Source organism: Portunus trituberculatus, chromosome 38 (assembly GCF_017591435.1).
Source record: "Portunus trituberculatus isolate SZX2019 chromosome 38, ASM1759143v1, whole genome shotgun sequence".
Lineage (NCBI taxonomy): Eukaryota > Metazoa > Arthropoda > Malacostraca > Decapoda > Portunidae > Portunus > Portunus trituberculatus.
The window spans coordinates 1,997,501-2,005,000 of NC_059292.1; the positions used below are offsets into that span (position 1 = coordinate 1,997,501).

Consider the following 7,500-nt stretch of genomic DNA (forward strand, 5'->3'; position numbering starts at 1 on the left):
CTTCCTCTTCACCCCTACCAACACCTCCACACCCCTGCTTCTCTTCATCCCTATACCTACTCTCCCACACCCCTGCATCTCTTCCTCTTCACCCCTATCAACACTGCCACATCCCTTCACTTCTTCACCCCCGCCAACACTGCCACATCCCTGCATCTCTTCCTCTTCACCCCTACCAACACTCCGACATCCCTGCATCCCATCACCCCCCTACACCCCTGCACCTGTTCTTCCCTCCATTCATCCCTGCACCTCATCCTCTGCCTCATAATCCCCAACAGTTAGTGAAAAATCCTTCTTTTGTCCGCTTTTCCCCACCGTTAATCTTGAAGGACGCTCGTAAAGATGATAGCGCACACTTTGCCGCAGCGAGGGAAAGGTTGTGAAAGAGGAGGGAAAGCGGCTAAGGTTCCAGGAATATTTGGGTGTGGTGTGAGTGATGGTGACTGAAGGCAAAGAAGCGCAGGAAAAGATAGAGTTAAGTTTTTTTATTATTTTTATTTTATTTTATTTTTTATTTATTTATTTATTTTTTTTTTTTTTGGAGAAGACTAGTATGTGAAATATTAACCCCTTCATTACCAGGACGCGTTTTGATATTCATTTTACTTACTGTTTGGTGGTTTTATACAGCTTCAGAAACTTATGTGAGGATTAAAATAGTGAAGACTGTGGCCATTAATCTTCTGACCTCCATAGACCCTTCCTAATGTCAATAAAATTATCTAATCGTACACAAATCTCAAGGTAAAAATGTGTCCCAGTACTGAAGGGGTTAATGTCAGATAAGATATAAGTTTACCTAGCAAATTATTGGTGATTTTATACAGCTTCATAAACTTATGTGAGGGATTGAAATAGTTAAGACTGTGGCCATTAATCTTCTGGCCTCCATAGACTCTTCCTAATGTCAATAAAATGATTTAAACGTACACAAATCTCAAGGTAAAAATGTCCCAGTATTGAAGGGGTTAGTGTCAGATAAAATATGTTTACATAGAAAGTTATTAAAGTCAGTCTTATTCTTTTTTGAGTGTCAGTAACAACAGTGTCTAACAAAACCTTACAAATATATGACAGTTAAAATTAGAATGGAACAAGAAACTACGAGCATAAAGAAAGTTGATGTTGATTTAAAAGAATATTAACACGAGTAGAGAAATAAATTGATGTCGTGGTCTTGATTAGAAAAGGATGACCAACGTAAATGAAGAAGATAATGAATGTCTGGGAAAAAGATGACAAGCAAGGGCAAAATAATGATTACTGTACCAGACTGACGAAAGATAAACAAAAGATAACGGAGAGTAAAAATAAAAAATGGAAAAGTAAATACACATGATACAGTAGTATAAATAAAACAAATAAGAAAAACCCAATAGTCTAAAAAAAGGTAAAAAAAAATACCATAGTCTCAGTCTAAAAAAATGGTCTTAAAAAAAAAAAAAAAAAAGTAAAAATGGTACTTTAGTCTAAAAGTTTAAAAAAAAAAAAAAAAAAAAAAGCACCATAGTTTAAAAGTAAAAAAAATGATACCAGTCTAAAACGAAAAAGTAAAGAAAATGTTGCCTTAGTCTAAAAATAGTAAAAAAAAAAAAACGTTGCCTCAGATTCAAGCAAAAAAAAAAATGAAATCTAACAAGAATAAAAGAAAAAAAAACGAACTGGTGAGAACTTAATGGGTGGGAAGGGGAAGGAGACAGGATTAATGGAGGAGAGGAGGGGGGGGGAAGGGGAAGAAGAGAGGAGGAGTAGCTATAAATAAAACAGCAAGGAAATAGATAGAAAAAAAAAATCGAAGCACTAGAAAATCAAATAAGAATCATGAAATACCTGGTGGGGAGGGGGGGGGCAGGATTAATGGAGGAGAGAAGGAAGGGGGGGGGCAAAGAAGGGATAGCTATAAATAAAACAGCACAAAAATAGATAGCAAGAATAATAGAAGCCCTAGAAAATCAAGTTATCATTAAAGCAAAGACATGAAATACAAACAAAATACACGAAACACTTAAAATGAGCAGTGTGGAGTGGTGGAGGTGACCCTTAATTGACCTTTCCCTTTCCCGTTACAGGTGAGCCTTGTGACCACGCCAGGTAGGTCACATTGCTGCCTTGCCGGAGGAGAAGGAGAGAAAAAGAGACAAAGAAACTGTAGATGGTGTAGAGTCACTGTGGCCACTCTTTACCCTGAGCTGTGCATGTATATTAAGTCTGCTCTAAAGTCACTCCTGGATTCAAATTAGTGTAGCTTTTATTTATTTATTTATTTTTATTTATTTATTTTTACTATATGGGCTTTTCACGGTAATTTCTGTGGTACCACCCGCTAGGAAACCGTTGCCCCGAGTGAGGAAGCCCAACCTACACTCGGACCGTGGACAGAATTTTAATCCGTGCGCTTGGAGACCCCTCGGACCCCAAAGCACGCAGGGTTCCACTGTAGAAAATTAATGTACTGATGATTGACTTGATCTTATGAGAATATTACTCGTTTTCTGTTGATCCACGCACTTTTCACGAGGACAGACTACGGTTTCCCTCAAGATCTGACAGCCAAGCAAAGCACCCCCGCCCCCTCCCTACTTTTAGCCTATAAATCTCTGTAAAAAAGCCTATATGGTATAAGAAAAAAAAAAAAACAAGCATTCTCTGGGACACGATTCAAACTGAGACCCAGGAGACACTTTAGAGCAGACAGACTATAGTAACAGTAGTGGTGGTAATAGTAGTAGTAGTTGTAGTAATAGTAGTACCGGTGTATCTGTAGTGTTGGTAGTGGATGCTGACTTGTGATTTTTTTTCCTTTGGCTTCCTTTGTGTTGAGATGTTTCCTGTTAGTACATCTAGATTTTCTCCATGTATTTATGACTTGTGTTTCTTGAGGAGTGTTGTTGAAGTGTTTGTTAAAAAGGTTTATTGTTGTATTTCTCAAAGGTGATACGTAGAATTATAAGGATTTGAGCGAACTATTACCAGAGTGACACGGAATATATTGAATTGTCCGCAGAGAGAGAGAGAGAGAGAGAGAGAGAGAGAGAGAGAGAGAGAGAGAGACCTACTGTATTTGTAAAAAGAAAAATAAGCGTCTGAACTCATTTTTCTTTACGTCAACCTGAATATTGGAAGGAAAGCTTATTAAAATCACACCCCAGGGAAAAAAAAAAAATGTATTGAGGAACATGAAAAAAAAAACTAAATGTATAAAAAAAAAAATCCCGTTCTTGTTTGTCTGAGGAAAGCAAATCGCTATTTATTTATTTATTTATTTTCGAAACTGTGACTCGTATTCTCAAACACTTTGTGCTTCACCTCCACTGTTTCAGAAGGCTTCATCTAAAATTATACGAGTTGTTAAGGTGCTTTTATGGTTTCAGAGGCAGAATGACAACATTTCTACATTATTAACTATAGAAACACTCTTGAAAACCCTGCTAATCATCTCTGTGGCCTTGGAAAATAGTCGTGGTGAGAGAGAACTGACTTTTCAGATGTTTTTACTGTTCTAGAGCCAGAGTGACAACATTTCTACATTATTAACTATAGAAACTCTCTTGAAAAGCCCGCTATTCATCTCTGTGGCCTTAGAAAATAGTCGTGGTGAGAGAGAAGAGCGAATTTTAAGGTGTTTTTGCAGTTCTAGAGGCAGAGTGACAACATTTCTGCATTATTAACTGTAGAAACAATTGAAAAGCCCGCTATTCATCTCTGTGGGCTTGGAAAATAGTCGTGGTGAGAGAGCAAAGCGTTTCTGAATAATGGAGAAAGGAGCGTTGATAGTGAAGCATTGTGGGAGGCGAGGATGTGCCGCCACTGTTAATGTCTTGAAATGTGACACCACCGCCAAGCTCATGCGTAATTAATCGCTGGCAGAAGTGAGGGCGTGGGGGCGTGTGGGCTGCTTTCTTTACCCTACCTCGCACCGTCCAGCCCCGCCCACTCCCTCTACCCCTCCTCCGTCCCGCCCACGTCAATTCAACACCTGACTCACCTGTATATTGTTTACTGATTACCGCCCTCACCTTCACGATCACGCGTACCTGTTCTTATAATACGTAGTTCCCGTCTCTCTCTCTCTCTCTCTCTCTCTCTCTCTCTCTCTCTCTCTCTCTCTCTCTCTCTCTCTCTCTCTCTCTCTCTCTCTCTCTCTCTCTCTCTCTTAGCGTTTATTCTTCGTTTGTGTTCCTTTGTGAGTCTTCCTGCGTTCAGGTGTGACGTTACCTTCATTCTTGCTGCCACATCCTTCCTTCCTTCCTTCCTTCCTTCTTTCTCTTTCTTTCTTTCTTTCTTTCTTTCTTTCTTTCCTTCCTTCCTTCCTTCTTTCCTCGATCGCCTGCTGGTCACCCAGCCAGTCTTCCCCATTACGGAGCGAGCTCAGAGCTCATAGACCGATCTTCGGGTAGGACTGAGACCACAACACACTCCACACACCGGGAAAGCGAGGCCACAACCCCTCGAGTTACATCCCGTACCTATTTACTGCTAGGTAAACACACCCCACACATTAAGAAGCTTGCCCATTTGTCTCGCCGCTTCTCGGGACTCGAACCCAGACCCTCTCTGTTATGAGCCAAGCGTGCTAACCACTACACTACGCGTTGTGTGTGTGTGTGTGTGTGTGTGTGTGTGTAAGAGTGAGTGAGAGTGAGTGTGATAGGAGGGGAGGTGGATGGTACATGCGTTGTATTTATGGTGACACGTTCAACCCCTTCTCTGTGTGTGTGTGTGTGTGTGTGTGTGTGTGTGTGTGTGTGTGTGTGTGTGTGTGTGTGTGTGTGTGTGTGTGTGTGTGTGTGTGTGTGTGTGTGTGATAGGAGGAGGTGGATGGTACATGCGTTGTATTTATGGTGACACGTTCAACCCCTTCTCTGTGTGTGTGTGTGTGTGTGTGTGTGTGTGTGTGTGTGTGTGTCACGTGCTCTGGGACACGTTAGCATGGCACCTGCGTCCAGTAGTGCCACACCACCTGGCCCCGCGTCCCTTCAGGCAGGCAGGCCGGGAGGTGCCGCGGGGATAATGTTTATTTCACACGCACCCGGAAGAGACGGTAGAGGTGAGGGGGGGTAGGGAGGATGGGGGAGGAGGTGGGATAAGTCCTGAGGGAGGTCAAGGGCAGGAAAAGGAAAGGGAAGGAAAGAGGGAGGAAAGGAGAGAGGCACTAGGAAGGTAAACAAGGTGGTGTGCCAAGGGAGGGAGGCAGGCAGCAGCAGCAGCAGCAGCAGCAGGCCGCGGCGCCACCCACTAGTGTGTGGGTGGCGCTCAGGAGGTGCAAGCGCCACCGGGCAGCGTGACGGAGGGTTGGATGGATGCATGTCACCAGGCGGCATCTCCTGGCACCCACGGCACTGTGTGTGTGTGTGTGTGTGTGTGTGTGTGTGTGTGTGTGTGTGTGTGTGTGTGTGTGTGTGTGTTGACCTTGGCTCCAGCATGCCAGAGGGTTGCGAAGGTGCAAGGGATGGAGGGGGATGGGGGAGGGAAGGAGGGTAAGGTTGGCACCCGTTCAGCGCCTGCTAAGCACCCACCTCTCCTCCCTCACCCTTCACCCTGCAGCCGTCACCATCACCAGTAAAAGCAGGTCTTATCTCCCCCTCCCTGCCCGCCGAGATGCCGCGGCGTGCCTGTGCAGGAGGCAACACCACCACCACCGCCACCACCACACGGCGTCGCCACTCGCCTCGCTGCGGGGGGCGTGGGACAAGCTGAGGGGCGTGCTCTCACTAAGGAGGTGGAGGGGGGGAGGGGGAATGCGTGAGCTGGTGCCAAATCGTGGGCGCCCTCAGGGTTTCCCAATTCCTTCCCCTCAACCCCTACTCTCTCCCGCCCCTCCTCGCCCTCCGCCCCGCCCCTCGCACTGCCACTCCGGCACTCGCTCGCCGCCTCACTCAGTCAGTCCGCCCGCTCGTCCCCCTTCGTCAGGTGTGAGTGTGAGTGCGTGAGTGTGTGAGTGTGAGGCGATAGAAGCCGTGCCGCCGAGGACTGATCATGCCTCCCCAGCGATGAAGAGGAGGAGGAGGAGGTGAAGTGGTGAGGAGCAGGCGAGAGGAAAGCAGATGATGTTTAAGAGACGTGGAAGAGGAAATGTAACCGACGTTCCTCTTGACCAATCAGTGAGTGAGGTAATGCACTGCTCCTCCCCCATTCCCTTCCATCTCTCTCTCTTCCCCTCTCCCCTTACTTAACCCTTCTCTCCCCGTGTCCCCTCCTGCCTCTTCTTGCTGTCATATCGCCCTTACCACACACACACCTCATGCCTCTTCATACCCTCTCTGTTAAGGTCCACCACTTAGCCACACTGCCCCATACCCCAACCACCCCCCACCACCAGCCCCCACTCCTTGCCACCCTGCCTCCTCTTCAACCCTCCACGTTCCATTTCTCTTTCCTTTTTTTTTTTTTTTTTTTTCATTTCAAATCCTTCTTCATTCCCTTTTCTTTTCCTAATCTTCTTTACTCCTTTTTTTCATTCCACTTTTTGTTCTTCCGTTTTATTCCATCCCTTCTTTCTCTCTTCCATGGTGTCTCCTTTTGATTTCCCTTCTTTCTCTCCCTTTCTATCCTATTCATCCATTCCTGCATTTTTTCCCCTCCCATTTCTTCTCTTACCGTTGTTTTCCATTCCTTTCTTTCCTTCTCTTCCCTTCTCTTCTGTTCTCTTCTCTTCTCTCTCTCTCTCTCTCTCCTCTCCTCTCCTCTCCTCTCTCCTCTCCTCTCCTCTCCTCTCCTCTCCTCTCCTCTCTCTCTCTCTCTCTCTCTCTCTCTCTCTCTCTCTCTCTCTCTCTCTCTCTCTCTCTCTCTCTCTCTCTCTCTCTCTCTCTCTCTCTCTCTCTCATTTTTTTTTTCTTTATCTCCATCTGTTCTCTTTTCACTCCTCTCCTCCCCTCCTCCTCGTGTTCCTCCTCCGTCAGCAGTGTTACCAGTTGCCATGAAGTCGCCACGTGTAGCAGCTTCCTCCTTCGCTGTCACTGTTCAGAAATGGCGTGTAGATTTCCTTGGCTCTATATTTTATTTGTCTTTTTTCGTATTTTTTACTTTTCCTCTGGTTTCTAGTTTTTTTTTTATGGTTTTTAGGGTTTTCTCTCTCTCTCTCTCTCTCTCTCTCTCTCTCTCTCTCTCTCTCTCTCTCTCTCTCTCTCTCTCTCTCTCTCTCTCTCTCTCTCTCTCTCTCTCTCTCTCTCTCTCTCTCTCTCTCTCTCCTTCTCTTCCTTCCTTCCCTCCTTCCCTTTCTAAGTTTTCTTCCTTTCCCTTCCCTCTTTCCATTCCTTTCTCATTTTTCTCTCCCCTTCCCTTCCCTTCCTTCTCTTCCTTTCCCTTTCTCATTGTTATTTTCTCTTCCCCTGCTTTTCCCTTCCTTTCCCCTTCATCCTTATTTTTACATCGTCTTCCCCTTACTTTCCCTCTCCCCGTTAACAGCACACATACCCAAGGACCCCCATCATTAGCCAACCCCCACCCTCCCCTTTCTCTGTACCCTCCCACGCACTCACTCACTGATGCGCGTGGTGG

The 7,500-nt window shown here is 45.4% G+C and overlaps 1 protein-coding gene across 1 annotated transcript in view; it reads left to right on the forward strand.

Moving 5' to 3' along the window:
* The window catches only part of LOC123515063 (mucin-5AC-like), a 136,565-nt gene that overhangs the window by 19,816 nt on the left and 109,249 nt on the right, over window positions 1-7,500 (forward strand). The gene's annotated exons all lie outside the window — the stretch shown is intronic.